General features: G+C 37.1%; 2 protein-coding genes across 43 annotated transcripts in view; one reads left to right on the top strand and one right to left on the bottom strand.

Moving 5' to 3' along the window:
- Positions 1-5,417, top strand: part of LIN7A (lin-7 homolog A, crumbs cell polarity complex component) — a 149,200-nt gene extending 143,783 nt beyond the window's left edge. The window contains exon 6 of the mRNA XM_055236874.2: positions 194-5,417. The gene's annotated coding sequence lies outside the window, so the exon portion shown is untranslated. The remainder of the gene's footprint in view (positions 1-193) is intronic.
- Positions 1-14,682, bottom strand: part of ACSS3 (acyl-CoA synthetase short chain family member 3) — a 515,807-nt gene extending 501,125 nt beyond the window's left edge. For 7 of the 42 annotated variants that reach the window (XR_010115125.1, XR_010115128.1, XR_010115127.1 and 4 more), the window contains exons 1-3: positions 14,566-14,666; positions 13,079-13,219; positions 10,620-10,688 (exon numbers count right to left, since the gene is read on the bottom strand). The gene's annotated coding sequence lies outside the window, so the exon portion shown is untranslated. The other 35 variants (XR_008650041.2, XR_008650044.2, XR_010115103.1 and 32 more) reach the window with 16 other exon arrangements.
- Positions 14,683-17,637: the final 2,955 nt, after the last annotated feature.

The raw sequence follows: 17,637 nt of genomic DNA, 5'->3' as shown, positions 1-17,637 counted from the left end.
CTCATTTGATAATTACTTCCTTTGCAAACATCAAACAAACTTTTTCATATGTGGAAGATGGTGCATGAATGATAGCACCCAAAATAATCCTTGCTGTTCTCACATAGCATATGCTCTTTTGATATTTTTAGCATATTGTAGTTGACAAATGAATACTAATCACTGATTTCTCTTCACTGTTTTTCCCTTTCAGGCCCTTGAGGGAAAGCTACTTGATCAAACATCCAATAGTCACAAATTTGAAACCGTGCTTCAGAATCCCAGCACATAGTAAAAGACAACACTGATAATTATACCTGTCAAGAAGCTGTGAACACATGGTGTATAAATTCTTTACCAAGGCAACTCGACACCTTCTTTCTCTGGGCTTGAACCGCCACTGCTCACGTGGGCTTTACATACATTGACCTTCCATTCACTGCAGTGGGAATTCTCAGTGTGCAGAAGGAGAGGTTTTCTAGTCTGCAAACTGAAACAGTGTAAGAAGAATAAAGTCTATGACTTTAAAGTAAATCACCAGGGCCAAGATTGAGTGAATCTTGGGTCCATAGCTTTTCCAGATATTAGCAAACCTCTCATTAGGCTATAATTCAAACTGCATCAGTTCAAAGTTGTTGCCACTTAACAGAAACCTACACATTGCCCCTTACCCTCACCTGCTCCACAATCCATAGTGCTGAGTTGTCTGAATTGGAATTCCAGTTAATTGCAAGTTCAACTTCTGTTTTTCTCTTGAAAATCGCAAGGTATCATACTATATTTATATTTTCTTCATGTTCTAGAAGCAGTTGGCTTTTTCTTTTGTTTCCACGAATTTTATTATGCATTAATAGAATGGACCAATTTTAGCTCAACTTTTAGTTTGTTAGAAGCAAGTGTAGGAACTCCAGCACTGTAGTTTTTAATTTAATTAGTGCTTGTATCTATTATTATTAATTCCAACAGAGTATAATGTATATTTATTCTATAAAATATATATTATTAGAGTGCATTTGTTACAACTTAGGTTCTTTTCTTACCAAGTATTAAGAATCTTTAAGAGAATACTAGCAAAGGACATAGCCCCATGAACGGATTCTCATAGTTATACACATAAACCCACTCTCAATATTTTTTGTTGAGTTTTATACTTTTTGATTGCTAAACACTGAAGAAATCTAAACTCTACTCACACTGATGTGCTGTCATAGAAGCCTATTTCATATTTTAAAGCTTAGTAAAACTAAATTATACTTATATAAATATAAATTTGCATACATATTCAAATATTTGTGTCACACAAAGTTTAGGTCAATTTCCCCAAATATAAACTAGACATTTTTGGCAATCTAAGATAAACAAGTATTATTTCTCTTATAATTGGGCAGGTGGAAACCAGTGATACCAATATTGTGAATGGCAGATGCTGCTTCCTCTAGAAAAAAAATAAAACCACCAACTTTGTTTATATATTCCCATAGGTAAACAGACAATGAGATATCATCTTTCAGAAAATATCATTCACTGGAAAATAATCTGTCAGAACTACCTTTACAGGTCATAATTTTTGGTTTATGGTAAATTTAGGCACCTAAGTCTGATTTTACTTTATGAAATAAATAGGAAGCAATAATTGGGCATTTGAATACCTTAAGCACAGAAATGAACCTAAGAAAAGAATAATTGCTTAGTTGAAGTATTCAAAATAGATCAGGAAACCAGAGGCAAATATTTGAATATTCCCTTTTCTCAAATACAGAAATTGATTCCCCAAGATACAATACAATTTGACACTTCAGATAATCCCCCAAAATAGAAATGTATGAAGCTCAGTTTAGATTGTCTTCTTGAAAATAAAACAAAATCAATCAAAACTACCCAGCACATTTTATTATGCCCTGTTGGGTGATAGTATTGTCAATACCAGGTTTTCCCTGCTCTTCACAATGCATCCCTCACCAGAGGAAAAACAGCAAGGAAACTAGGACGTTTGCTAATTTCAACAATGCCCCCCTGTGATAACAGATTCCCATCCCTGAATACATATCATTTTTTACTAGAGAGAACGGGGGTGGTGGGGTGGGGGCAGTGAGGACCCTGAATGTTATGTAAAATAGATTTACAAAAAGGACAAGCATGATAAAATGGAATGAATGGAGACGATGTATTATTCAGTTTGAACGAGATAGTTCACATTTTTATAAGAAAAATTTAATGAAACATATATTTTAGTTATCATTTAACAAAGATATATTAAAGCTATTCAGGCAATGCCACAGGATTCTCATGAAGGGAAATCACTGAACCCTTGTCATGAGAAAATGGTCATTTCAACACATTTCAATACATTGTATAAATTTGGAGCTTAAGGTGAGTGAGTATGTTTTCACTTAGTCATAAATGTTTGGTCAAAATTAAAGTTATCATATGGTTTCACATCAATACAAATATTGTCACAGTATTACAGAAACAACTGTCAAATGGTAAGATAGTTTACATCTGTGTTTTCTAGAAGCCTTTGTATTTATGCTTCATTTGCTTAATGTTAAGTGCTGATAAAGGTATACCAGATTGTTTGTCAAAGTAAAGAGGCAATCCATCACACCTAGGACATCTAAGGATGGATTATACGTCAGAGTGGTCTCATATACAAATGACCATTTTCCTTCAGTAAAATCTTGTTGGTTGAAATGTAAGCCTTCTCCTAAAGTTTTAATCAGACGTAGCCATCACTAAGACTTAAGCCACTTGTGGTTCTCTTAAGTTTCACTGAAGCCAGAAGAAGGAAAAAATTACCACAATTTGTATTATACTAATTATCTTCACTATTAACGATCATATTAGAGCCACTGACATGTCCCAAATTATATTAAAATAAAAACCTGCATTGCTCTGACATGAAGCTCAATTCAATGTAATAAACAAATTACGTATTAAATGTTAAAATTTAAAAAACTGCTACGATATCACCAGAAATCCTGGTGAAATTTAATTAATTTTTTCCCTTTTTTAGGTCAGTGGCCAGTGGGATAGATTTTTCTAAACTTTTTCCTGCTGTGATTTTGAAGACAAATACATAGAGCACAGTTCAGTAAAAGAGTTTCCAAGCCTTTTCACTGGAGCATTTACATTTTGATTCTGTTGTCATTTGAAATAGAACATCTGCAGGGAGATAATGAGCTTAAGTTACAATTGACTTTGGAAAGAATAACAGACTTTTGTGTTTCCTCAATCATGTAGTCAATAGGGAATTCTCCAGTTATGTGAACAATCACAATCTTTTAAGACAATACTTAGATCTAAATGCAAAATCTAGCATGCAGAGGCTTTTTAAGGATTTTAGGCTGTCTCCAAAGAACTTGGCTGGAGATGGATTACACAGATTTGCAAATGCAGTTTTCAACTGTGACATCAAACTGATCTTATCTCATTTCATGCTACTCAACTGTGCCTGTAGGACCCCAAGAGGTGGAATATTTTGTCTACATTATTTTAAACATCTATAGATATGTGTGGATGTGTGAATAATGCCTAAATTTCTCATCTTTTAGCTAGTTTGTTTTTATCATACAGACACAGCCTGTTCATAAGACCAGCTTTAGACAACTTAGAACTCAATGCTGTGAAGATTCAGGGAGGCCAACATAGAAAAGATCTTCCAAAATATGGGGTGGTCCGACCCATCTCATCCCTCTCTAGCTGGAAAACTCTATAGAGAAAGGGCTGTGACTGCCTTGACCACTGCCTGGCACAACTCAGTATTTGTTGGATGAATAAATGGATAGACAAAAAACTGGATTTTGCCTTCTGAAAATCTCACAAATTTTACCAGCTTATATTATACTGATTGTCACTATGATTTCTAAATTTCATGGTTGGAACAATAATTGAGTCTTTATAAAAACTTTTTAGATGTATGAATTTGGAATTTCATTAATTAAAACCTTCAAAGATTTGAGGACATTTGAACAGTGGATAAGGAACAATGTTTGGGGATACAGAGTTTTTATGCTGAGTTGAACTCAACCTTTCTAGTTCTTTATACAAGCTTCCTGAATTATCTGGCAGGAATGATTCAAACATAAAACCCCATTTTTAAATTTTATAAAAGATATTTTCATTTTTATATAAAAAGATCATCAGGCATATTATCCCCTTTGATATTTATTAACAACTGTTCTCTAAGAAATTCATAATAATTGGAGACACCATCCCTAAATCTCTTCCTACTTTCAAAAGATCACTTATCCTTTCATACTTGATTCCTAGAATATACTAAGCTGAAGTTTAATCACATACTTATTCAGATGTTCCCATGTGTTTATTCATTTAACAAATATTTATTGTGTACCTAGTGCATGCTAGGTTCTGGAAATGCAACAGCAAACAAGACAGACACAATCCCTCGTGGAGCTTACTGTGAGAAACTCTCCAACATTTACCCTAGCAATAACTAGAGAGTTTACTGTCCATTGGGTCCTCTTCACACCTGATAGAAAAAATAAAATTCCTCACCCCATGGAAATCATGAAATACTCCCTGCACGGATTTGTGTGAGCTTGCTTTTCTAGAAACACTGCTCAAAAATGCTGCTTAGTTTATCTATAAACCACAGTTATACCCCAGTGAGGTAGGTAAGTAATTTATTCATAACTAACATTTATGCAGCTCTATTTTCTAGCTGCTGTGCTGAGTGCTTTTATGGACTATCTCACTAAATCCCTTCAACAACTCTATTCAGTAGGTTCAATTTTACAGATAAAAAAACTGAAGCACAGATATATTATGTGACTTGTCCAAGGTCACACAGCTAGCAGGTGGAACTGGGATTTGAACCCACGCAGTCTGACACAAGAGCTCATGTGTCTAATCATTATCTGTGGTTTGGGGGACACCATTACATTAAAATGAATGAGTCACTAAGTGAGTCACTGTATATAAAATACTGGGAAATTGTAAAGTAATATACAAAAGATATTAACAAAGTATTATTCATGGTAAACAAATCACATCAGTAGCAAACACAGGGTGAGAACTCAATCTTATGTTATAGGTTACTCTTAAGAAGAATATGTGAAGCCAGGATCATGGTTAAAGGTACAGACCAGAAAATTTCTGACATGTGATAAATACATCAGTGACTTTTCAGATTTATTTCTTGTTAGCCACTGTGTCTATTTGGTGCTACAAAAACTGAAAGAAACAAAATCCGTGATGTAAGGGCTTATAATAAATACACAGTTTGGAGATGAACTAAGGATATTTTACATTTACAGGGAAGGATTGGACAATAGTATCGTTTTCTCACCATTTGCATGTACATCATGTCTTTCAAATTGTTTCCATTATTTTTCTGAAAGAGCTGCAAAATTGTGCAGTGGTTCAACCTGACCAAAGTGGTATTATGCTGCTGGGAAGTAAAAGTATTAGACACCAAACTGGAAGTATTGTTTTCATTATCAAATGACTTTAAGTTCTTTTAAAGCATGGATGCAAAAGAATTTTTAGATACTGAAGACACCTGAATATTGGGATGCTAAGTTTCTTGGGTTTCTCCATTCTTGACCACACAGTGGTGTCATTCTATTGAGGGCTTAGATTCTGTAAATGAACAGACAATTTTTTTTTTGCTTTCTAGTTTCAAACTCAACATAGAACACTCCTGTGACCAAATGTAAAGGTTTCCCCACCCCGCCAACCCCAATAATTTTCCAAGCAGGTACCAACTGGATGTCCTATAATTCAATTCAATTCTGAAACTATTTACTTGAAGATGGTGTAGATTCCACAGATTGAGGGCTCAGTCTCACAACACTTAGCCTACTTAAGATGCCAATTGCAAGTAGTAGGTTGTCACCTGTCCTTCGACTGGCTGGAGACTGAGATTCCCACAAGCCCTTCTTTGGGTTCAGCTGGGACAGCTCACAAAACTGAGGAAAACACCTACTTAGTTTACTGGTTTATTATAAAAGATATCATAAAGGGAATTTTTACCCAGTTCAAACTATATGGTCATGTAGTTACCAGGAACCTATATTCAGGAATGCTTATCAGTGTCCTTTCCATCCTTTCACAAACCTCCTTGAAGACACAATATTCTAGGATTTTGCTTGTTTGTGAACCGTGAAACTGCATCAGAATTAAGCAATTAACTGTGGAAATGACTTATAGGCATAAGGACACAATCCACAAGGAAATTTGGTTATTTCTGTGGCCTACAATAATTTAACATATTAACCATAATTATGAGTGATAGTCTATACCCAGGCATACAGAATTTTAGGAGTCGCACACAATTTTGGAACATATATTAATAACATGTTTATGAAATACAAGTCAAAGAAGGTTAAACATCATTCCTTATTTGATAAGGCTTCCCATGTATTTTAACACATCAAATAATTCTATTTCTCTCGCCTTCAGATGCTACAGGGACCTTCTCTAGCATCCTAACTTTAGGGGTCAAAAAAAAAAAGAATTATGAAGATGAAATTTGATTTTAGGAAACCTGTCAAATATGTGTTTTAAAACACTTAACCAAAATAGAATCACAGGCCACTGTAAAATAATGATCATTCATGTAGCTGAAATAATAATTTAAAGATTTTCAAAAAATGCAAAAACCTTTACTCTTTGAGAGAAGACCCGGTTTCCCAAACAATCAAAATACCTAAGAGATACAGCATGAGATGGATTATGTCTCTCTCTCTTATCATTGTTTCTTATTTTTTGCTTTTTACCCAAAAGGTGAACAAAAACATTTTACTGACATATTAACACTACATAAAATTTTTGTTCAAAAGAGAAAGCCAAATTTTACTTTTGGATTAGTATATTATCAACACTACAGCTAATTTTAATAAAACCTTATAAATCTATCAGATCTGTCATCTTACAGCCACACAAGATTTTCATATACCCTTTTTTGTTTTACATTTTCTTGCTCTTCCAAACTCTCTATATTCATCTAGTTTTACCTATTTCGTATTCAATTTGAAATTTTTAAGAAACTTCTACACTAGACAAAATTATTTTTATGTCAACACACACTTTTATGCCTTTACAACTTTCCTCACCAAAAGCATATCTTGCTTTTGTTTATACATTCTGTATAAATAATTGTTTTTTTATATCTAGTAGTTTTAATTACATACATTGACTACAATTTTAACTCTCAGTAACCCTAATTTCTAGTGAAAATATTAGGAAGAAATTTTGAACTGTTTTATGTCAGTATTTATAGATAAAAACAAGTTTATAATTTTTTAGAAAGACATTTTCCTAAATTATTGTTAACAGATCTAAATATATTTAGCTTTTCTATACTGTATTAAAATAATATGTCAAGGTATATAGACTTAAACTCATGCCTGATAACTAATATTTCAGTATTTTACCTTATTTAAAAATGACTCAGGCATTTTATGACTATTAATTTAACAAAAGTTGACTTTAAAATTTTAAATTACTGAAAATAATTTTGAAACTGTTACCAGGGGTCCTTGCTCCCAGAGCTCCCAAGATGGTGGTGGGCCACTTCCAAAATGGCAGCAGGCCACTTCCAAGATGGTAGCAAGCCTCGTGTTCTCTGACCTGGGGTTCTTGGCCTCACGGATTCCAAGGAATGGAATCTTGAGCCATGCGGTGAGTGTTATAGCTCTATTAGAAGTCGTGGGTCATGGAAGACAACCGGGGAACCCAGTGACTAGTGTTCAGCTGGATTAGGATGAACTCAGGCACTTAGCCGTGCAGGAAAAATGGCAAGCCTTTAGCCCAATCTGGAGTGGCAATGAGCGCCTCACTGGATCAGGAGCACAGCAGGCACCCTGCTGGATCCAGAGGGATGGAAGTCAGCAGCGGGTCTGTGACGGCGGCAAAACAGCAGTGGTGGATGGCGAGTGAAAGCTCAGCTGGAGCCGTAACAAACACAGACCAGAAGAGTGCAGTTGCAAGATTTAATAGAGTGAAATAGAGTGAAAACAGAGCTCCCATACAAGGAGGGGACCCAAAGGGGGTTGCTGTTGCTGGCTCGAATGCCTGGGTTTATATCTGGATCTTTGTCCCTCCCGCTGTGCTCTCAGGCAATAGATAATTGGCTATTTCTTTACCTCCTGTTTTTGCCTAATTAGCATTTTAGTGAGCTCTCTGGTTGGGTGTGAGCTAAGTTGCAAGCCCCATGTTTAAACGTAGATACGGTCACCTTCCCAGTTAGGCTTAGGGATTCTTAGTCGGCCTAGGAAATCCAGCTAGTCCTGTCTCTCCAAACTATGGCACAAATACCCTACCTAATGTCTTTCCCAGTCACCCTGGATTCCAAATAGCCACATGACACCCAAGAGGACTATGAAAAGCAGGGCCTGAGTCCTGTATTTATATACCAGGTATTGAGGTCAGGATAAAAGACAGAGCCAAGGAGAAAATGCTTGGAGGATGGAACCCCTCCCAGAATAGCCAGGAGGCAAAGCTGAGACAAGGAAGAAGAGTCCATATGGGGCCTGTCTCTGTCTTATAGCTGCTGGTCTAGGTACTGAGAACATGTCTCCATGCCTCACCCAGGCCACCTATGCAGACTCTCAAATCCAGAGGCTCAACCAAAAACACAAGCTTGCTGTCAAATCAAGCAAGTACTGAATTATATTTAACTGATAATTTTGAAGCCATTCCCATTTTACCAACAATTTTTAAAACTTTTTTTTTTTACCAAATATTATCACATACACATAATGTATACAAACATACAAACACAGACAGAAGCAGATCTTACAGGTTTTATAAAGGATTCTCATTTGCCAGACTCTAAGTGGATTTTCCTCCTTCAGCTTATCAGTCTTCCAATTACCTGTTTCATTGTTCTAAGCAATTGTTAAGTAGGCAACAAAGTGGTATTTCTAAAGGCACAATTCTTACATGAAACAAGATCTGTATTTCAAAAGCACAGAGCTAAAACTTTAGGCCTACATATTGTATCATTTGCTCAAACCAAGGAAAAAGTGGTGTAAGTAAAAGTTCAGTCAAGACAAGATGTGAAAAAAGCACCTTAAACAAAGGTATGACTTGTCATACCTAAAACAATGGTTAAGAGTTTCTAATGTACATAGACAGAGCTCTTACAAATGGAGATTTCCTTTATAGACGTAAATTGCTTTTACAAACGTCTTTCAAGATAGCTGGTTAAGTGCCAGGTAGATGTGTTTTAGTTTGATAGATGGTCTTTTTAATTCAGCTACTCTTCCTTAGCTAAAATTATTGAGTTCAGGGTGGAGTACATTAAGGAATAGGACAAAGAAAGCATTCTCTATACTGAACTCAGTATGGATAGATCTGAAAAAGAAGCAAGCCTACTTTACTGAGTATCTTCCTTTTCTAAAGACTTTATCCAGGATAGCTTTCTTTTCACCTTTGGGATGGAATAGTAACTGCATTAATCAGGGTTCTCTAGAGGGACAGAACTAATAGGATGTGTGTGTGTGTGTGTGTGTGTGTGTGTGTGTGTATGAGAGTTTATTAAGTATTAATTCACATGATCACAAGGTCCCACAACAGGCTGTCTGCAAGCTGAGGAGCAAGGAAAGCCAGTTTGAGTCCCCAAAACTGAAGAACTGTAGTCCAGTGTTCAAGGGCAGGAAGGTCCAGCATGGGAGAAAGATGTAGGCTGGGAGGCTAGGCCAGTCTAGTCTTTTCATGGTTTTTTGTTTGTTTGCTTGTTTTTTGGGGTTTTTTTTCTGCGTGCTTTATATTCTAGCCATTCTGGCAGCTGATTAGATGGTGCCCACCCAGATTAAGGGTGGGTCTGCCTTTCCCAGCTCACTAACTCAAATATTAATTTTCTTTGGCAACACCCTCACAGACATACCCAGGATCAATCCAATTGAGTTGATACTCAGTATTAACCATCATAGTGACTAAGTGAAAATGTTAGCAGTTTCCATTTTTCTTATCAATTAGTTGCTTGAGCTTTTTATTTGCCTTTAAGCAAAAGTGTTTTTTTGTTTAAAAAAAAAAAAGACTCCTCCGTGGATGAGACTAATTAGGGGGCCCTCACTTTCAAATGCACTTCTTAAAGTGCAATGTTGTTCACTTGGAATGTTCCACTCTAATTTTAAACTATCTTTAGTAAGATTTTGCCATTTCTATAACCATTTGCTGCTTCTGGGGCCTAATACTTTTTATGTGTAAATGTAGGCATAGCTAGAAGGTAGATTACTCAGTTCTTAAGAAATTAAGGATCCCATTTTTACTCTGAATCTTGGCTTTGACTCTCAGATCTCCTTGATCAACTTAACCAATAATTTTTCCATACCCAAATGCCCAGGAAAAATAAACAAAAATCTCTGTAAATGTATGAAAGCTGAAGTTTGCATCCCCTGTAGTATAACCATTTAATCCTAGTCTCTCTCTGACCCAGTCAGACACCTAAGGCCTCTAACTAGATCCAGTTCAGTTAATTAACAGAGCCAATCTGATTCTGGGCCCAGCCCAATTTATGCTGCAACTTCCAACCCAGTTTGGATCAGAAATTTGCTCAAACTCAGAAAGCCTTGAAACACAAATCTGTGGGGCTTCAGAATTCAAGGGAGAACTAATCCAATAATCCCCAGTTTCAACAAGAAAACAATGGATACAATGGACCCAGCTGGTACCTTGCTTGGTTACTCAGTGTTCCTGGGGGTCACTGGAAGCTTTTCTTTGGATCCCACTTCTGACACCGTCTGTAAACAGAAAAAAACCTTAGACAAATCAAATTTGATAGAGTTGAATCAAACAAAAAATATTTCAGGAATTGAGCAGCCTTCCAAGCAAGAGTAGGCTTAGAGAGACTCCAGCACAGCTGTGTGATGGAAGAAGATTTAGGGGCAGAACAAGGAAAATGACATACAGAAAATGGAAGTGAGGTATAGGAACAGCCAGATTGTGGACAGCTCAGAATTTACCATGTTTGAACATGGTTTTAATAGATGGAACTTGATGATTGCCATAAGAGTGGGTTACAGTGTGTTTACATTGTCAGTTTAGGTTAGGTTACAGTTCACTGCATATGGAGAAATCTTTAGGCTGAATTTTAAATATGTAAGGAGGCAGCTTTAGGCTAAGCTTAACAACTAGCACAACTCTACAGTACAAAATATCTACCATGACTACATCAGATTATGACCCACCAATTTCAAAGTATTTGCTTAGAATGTGGTGTGTGTGTGTGTGTGTGTGTGTGTTGAGAGGATAAGGGACTGGGCAAAGTTCAGTGATAGGCTAACATGCTAACTAACATTAGGGAGTAGTATGGTTTGAAATGTGTATTTCCCTACTAAAGGGCACTGCTTTTCTAGCCTTATTAATCTTGCAGTCCAAATTGACCACTACCTATTCCTGGAAACTGTCCCAAACTTTCTTTCTCTTAGATTTTGATTATTCCTGAAATGCCTCTTTCATTCCTCAGAAAAAAATTCCCAATATAAAAGGCCCATTTCAAATAGCTTCTCTTCCAAGGAGGTTTTTCTAATTTTTTTTCAGACCTGACATTACATATTCCATCATCAAACCCCACTGTGATATTTGTTATTTGTAACCCCTCTTTAGCATTTCTCTTAGCTTGTCTTGTAGTGGACCCATTTGTGTCCTTGTCATTTTAATTTCTCCTGTAGTAATTATCTACCAAGTGGGTGCTTAATATTACTTAAAAGGAATTTTCTTTCACCTGCCAACTTTATAGAATGGCTGCTGGATTATTTTGGGTCTATCTCAGTTCTCTATAGCTCACTCACAAAGTTCATCTGAGTTGAGAACTCAACACTGCACACTTTTAAAAAAGAAAAGAGCCTTAATTATTTTTTTTTTTTTTACAAAGAGGAGATAAAGAATGTAAAGATAAAAGTGGTCATCCTTATATCTTATTCCCTGGTTGTTTTGATCTTATTCTTATCCTCAGGATGAATGTCGAGGTTAATGTAAATATTAACCATATTAATATTAAATACCCAATCCCCCCACCAAATGACTTTACTATAGATACATATTTGGTTGCTTATTCCATGGGAGAAATTCTAAAGTGTAAAGTGAGTTTTAAATTAGCAAAGTGGGCACAATAATACTACTTCCATATGCCTGAGTCTGTATTAATGGTCCTGCCTATTGCCACTGCCCATCAGAACACAAGCCCTACTTACACTACAGTAGTTCTCCTCTGCCCCTAAGCCATTATATCAGGGACAGGAGATTGTGATATTAATTACTGTTGTCTCAGCTGTAGCCTATATTCAAGGAAGATAAAAGGTGATCATCGAAATCAAAACATTTCTTCAGCTTTAGCCCACATTGTCTTCATCTGTGTTGCTAACACAAAGTTTTATCTGAGTTTTAACTTTTATATACCATATATATTCAACAACTAATTTAAACATTATGTTAATTTGCTACTTCTCCCACCTCCCCCATACCAAGGATAGAAAACATAATATCTTGAAGGAAAATTCTCATACATGAGAACTAATACTAATTTTTTTCGTCCTTTAAGGTATAGTGATTACAAACACAAATTCAAGAACTATCCCACACAACTTAGTTCCAAAGAGTTTAATTGCTACCTGTTCCATAACTCTTTGCTTCCTGTGAGTTTTTGTTTATTAGCTGTATTTTTATACATAATAGGGTTGTAAGAGTGAGAGGCTGACTGGCAGCTACAGAGAAGGGGACCCATAGAAGGTCTAGACCTGGATTTTTGTAACACAACAATCCAGCATCTAGTCCTCAGCTTTGCAGATCCAGCTTTTCTGATTTTTTTCTGGGAAACTCAAAGAGACAGTCTCATTTAGCACTAGGTTTTTCAGAATAATTATTACTAGCACCCCATTTTGCTCTCAGAAGTGTCCCAATAGAGACAACACATTACGTGGTCAACATATCTATAGGTGATATAGCACTGGAGAATCATTCATATTAACCTGACTCAGTTCACAAGATGCTTAGGATTTTTCTTTTTGCAATTAACTAAAACACAACTCACTTGAGCTTGAGAAGAAAAAAAAAAAAAAAGGAGAGAGAATCAATTACTTCTAAAGCAGGACAGATCCAGGTCTCAGTATCTCAGTGTTGATAGAATTCTCACCTCTTCTTACCCTTCTGTCTTCCTCAGTGCTGCTTGTCTCTCCTCTTTTTGATTGTAGCTCTTGTTCTCTCCCACTGAAGTCATTTTCTCTCCTTTGGATGTTCCTCTCCTAGTCTCTATTCCATTCTTATAGCTCTTCATCTAAAAGAAAAACCAGACTTTTTCCCTCAGTGCCTGTATCTTACAGGTAGTCTCTGAATGACTTGGGTCTGGTGCTCACTTTTTAAGGAGATTATTATGGGAAATGGTAGCATGACTGGCCAGGTCTGGGATATATCCTTGTACCTCCTGGATGTCCACTTACTAGCTGTAGGAAAAGCAAGATGAGTAGGACATTAACACTTCTAGTAGAAAACAAATTAAGAAAAAAACTAAAAAGGAACACAAATATAAAAATGGGTTTCAATTATAGGGGAGATAACACATCACTTGAGGAAATTAGAAAAATCTTCTTGGAAGAGCTGCCAATTGAAATAGATGCTAAAAGTTGAGACAGATTTGACAGTACGAAAGGAGTCTGAAATAGCACCGAGATAGACATTGACATGAGGGAGATTGCTCACCAAAATTTTGGCTTAAAATAAGAATCATTTATTTTGTTATTCATCCTGAAAGTCACAGAATTAGGCTGAGCTCAGCCGGGCTGTTCTGGGTTTGACTGGCTGGGCTTCCCCATGTGCCTGTAATCAATTGCCCATCAGCTGAGCAGCTCTGTTTCTGGGGTTGGCTGACTTCCAATTGAAGTGACTCAGCTTTTTCCCCCATGGTCTATTACCCTCAGCAGGCTAGTGTGGGCTTGTTCTCATAATAGAGGAAAAAATCTCAAGAGAGAGCAAAAGTCCACAAGACCTTCTGAGAATTAGGCTCAGACTGGCAAAATGTCATTTCTATCACATTCTATTGGCCAAAACAAGTCACTCGCCCAGCCCAGACTCAGCAATTAGGGGAAAAGTCTCTACCTGTTGATCATTGTAAAAGGCATTTATGCACAGAGGAACAGAAAATCGGGCCACTTTTGCAATCTACAGCAGTGTTTTACTGAAATAAAATAATTAGAAAAGTATTTTGGGTAGACAAAGCTATACTTAACAGCTAACATTTATTGAGTTGTATTTTTTTCTCTAACTTGATTTTTATCCTGACCTTTATCTTTTGTCAGAATACATATTTATCTTGTCTTACAGCCTAATGCTAAAGTGTCTGACCCATGTCCAGGTGTTCCTCTTACAGGAAGCTTGTTAATACTGTTATACACAGATGCCCTTGTGACTCTCATCAGACCTATGAATAGTTTATTCCTACCAAGATAGCCATTCTGTAGGAAAGCCCTGACTGGAAAAGAAGTTAGGTTCGGGTATGTTGGCCATGTGAGATGCAGAAGAGGCAGCACAACAAAACAAATGGTGTATTAGTCCGTTTTCACACTGCTAATAAAGACATACCAGAGACTGAGTAACCTATACAGGATAGATGTTTAATGGACTCACAGTTCCACATGGATGGGAGGCCTCACAATCACGATGGAAGGCAAGGAGGAACAAGTCACACCTTACATGGATGACAGCATGCAAAGAGAGAGCTTCTGCAGAGAAACTCCCCTTTTTAAAACCATCATATCTCGTGAGACTTACTATTCACGAGAACAGCACAGGAAAGACCCACCCCCAAGATTCAATTACCTCCCACTGGGTGCCTCCCACAACCTGTGGGAATTGTGGGAGCTACAATTCAAGATGAAATTTGGGTAGGGACACAGCCAAACTATGTCACATGGAATAATAGAAGCAGTTTTATTACTCACATATACCCTAGAGAGAAGAGAGCAGCACATTTTTCAGGACCAACGGGAAGGAGGGAGTCCAGGACACACAGACTCAACTGTCAAGTGGGGAACAAAAGAGAGAGAGTGAGCGACCTAAGAGCCAAAGCCTTAATTGGGGTCCAGGCCGTTTCCTAGGTAGATTTCTGGTGGGGAGTTACAACTGGTGGGTTTAAGAGCAAGTGGGCAGGAGTTCGATGCAGTCCTGCAGTGACTGCAGAGAGGTGGTCACTGTGGCCTATCTACAAAGCACATGCCGCGTGTGGGAGTGGGTGGAGCAAGTGAAGTAGGTTGAATATGACTATCTCGTAGGGAAATAGTCACCAGGAGGCGGTTAATGAGACACATCTGAATGAAGCACCTTGAAAAACTGGGAAGAGGTGGAGAACTGAAAACTCTGCCAAGGGTGACTAAGCTCTGCCTCTTGTATGAGGAAGTCAAACCTGTTGACTCATTGAATATGGAAATTTAAACCATTTATATTCAAAATGGATGTTGAAGCAACATACAATTATAAGAATTCAGTATAGTTGTACTTACTATATGTCAAGTACTGTTCTAAGAACTTCACATATATTAACAGATTTTAATTATTGTGACATTCTTTATTTCAGAGAAACAGACTACCTGCATATGAAAGCTTAGGCAGGCCTTACTAATAGTAAAGGAAACCTAGCTGGGTCTAAAGTTAGGAATTCCCTGCACCCTGGGCTGTTGCTCCTCATTAGAAGTTAAGCTACCCAGTATAATCACTGCTTAAGTTCTCAGCTGCCTATGTAGAATGTGACAAATAATAGGATAGTTTTGACTTTTTTCTTTCGATCCAAATGCAATCTACTGAGGCAAATATGATATGATATTATATGTTATAAGGTCTCATGTTTACATATGAGAGTAATATGTTTTTATTGGGCCAGAATTATAGCTAAAATTTGAAGATGAAATAGAAATTAACCATATATTCCCATACTCTAAAGAAAGCCATTATATTAGTCCGTTCTCACTCTGCTAGGAAGAAATACTTGAGACTGGGTAATTGACAAAGGGAAGAGGTTTAACTGACTCATAGTTACGGATTGCTGGGGAGGCCTCAGGAAACTTATGAAGGCAAAGGAGAAGCTGGCACCTTCTTCACATGGCAGCAGGGCGGAGTGAGTATGTGCAGAGGAAATGCCAGATGCTTATAAAACCATCAGATCTCACAAGAACTCACTCACTATCATGAGAACAGCATGGGAGAAACTACCCCTGTGATCCAATTACCTCCACCTGGACCTGTCCTTGACGCATAGGGATTATGGGGATTACAATTTGAGATAAGATTTCGGTGGGGACACAGAGTCGAACCATATCATCCCTATACTACCTAAAAATAATAGCACTGGGCCCATTCAATTCAAAGCACCCTCCCTCATCCATATATCAGATCAACAGACAAATAAAAGTGTAAGAAATGATGTTTTTGGGACAGGTTTTTCTATCTTCACCTTCACTCTTGCCCAGCCCAACCCATGTGAAGGAGAGGAGCTTAAAGATAAACTATCAGAAAAATTTAGTAGGGTTAACACTGAATTACCCAGATTCATAATAAATATTACTAGCTCTAAAGAGAGAGATAGACTGGAACATAATTAGAGTGGGGAAACTTCAGTACATCACTCTCAGCATTAGCATTAGCATCTAGACAGAAAATCAACAAAGAAACATTGGATTTAAACTGAACTTTAGACCACATGGACCTAACAGATGTTTACAGAACATTCTATCCAACAGCTGAAGAATATACATTCTTTTCTTTGGCACATGGAGCATTCTGCAGGATAGACCATATGTTAGGCCACAAAATCAGTCTCAACAAATTTTAAAAATTAAAATCATGTCAAGTAACCTCTCAGACTACAATGGAATAAAACCAGAAATTAATACCAAGAGGAACTCTGGAAACTATACACATACATGAAAATTAAGCAACATGCTTTTGAATGACAATTGGATCAATAAAGAAATTAAGATGGAAATCAAAAAATTTCCAGAGACAAATAAATATGGAAACACAACATACCAGAACCTGTGTGATACGGTAAAAGAGGTGCTAGGAGGAAAGTTTATAACAATAAATGCCTACATCAAAAAAGCAGAAAGATGACAACTAACAATCTAACAATGCACCTCAAGGAGTTAGAAACAGAAGATATAACCAGGCCAGGCGTGGTGGCTAACACCTGTAATCCTAGCACTTTGGGAGGCCAAGGTGGGCAGATCATGAGGTCAGGAGTTCGAGACCAGCCTGGCCAGCAGGGTGAAACCCTGTCTCTACTAAAAATACAAAAAATTAGCCAGGCATGGTGGCATGCACCTGTAGTCCCAGCTACTCAGGAGGCTGAGGCAAGAGAATCACTTGAACCCAGGAGGCAGAGGCTGCAGTAAGCTGAGATTGCACCATTGTACTCCAGCCTGGACGACAGAGCGAGACTCTGTCAAAAAATAAATAAAAATTCAACTCAAAGTGTTCTAAAGACTATGTGTAAGATCTGAAACTATAAAAATACTAGAAGAAAATCTAGGAAGAACTCATGGACACTGGCCCAGGCAAAGAATTTATAAGACCTCAAAAGCACAGGCAATGAAAAGAAAAGAAATAAATGGGACCTAATCAAACTAAAAAGATTCTGCACAGCAAAAGAAATAGTCAACACAGTGAAGAGACACCCTGTTGAATGGAAGAAAAATTTGCGAATTT

Source organism: Symphalangus syndactylus, chromosome 13 (genome assembly GCF_028878055.3).
Source record: "Symphalangus syndactylus isolate Jambi chromosome 13, NHGRI_mSymSyn1-v2.1_pri, whole genome shotgun sequence".
Classification (NCBI taxonomy): Eukaryota; Metazoa; Chordata; class Mammalia; order Primates; family Hylobatidae; genus Symphalangus; species Symphalangus syndactylus.
The sequence above is the reverse complement of the archived record's forward strand: the minus strand, read 5'-3'. Positions and strand labels throughout refer to the sequence as shown.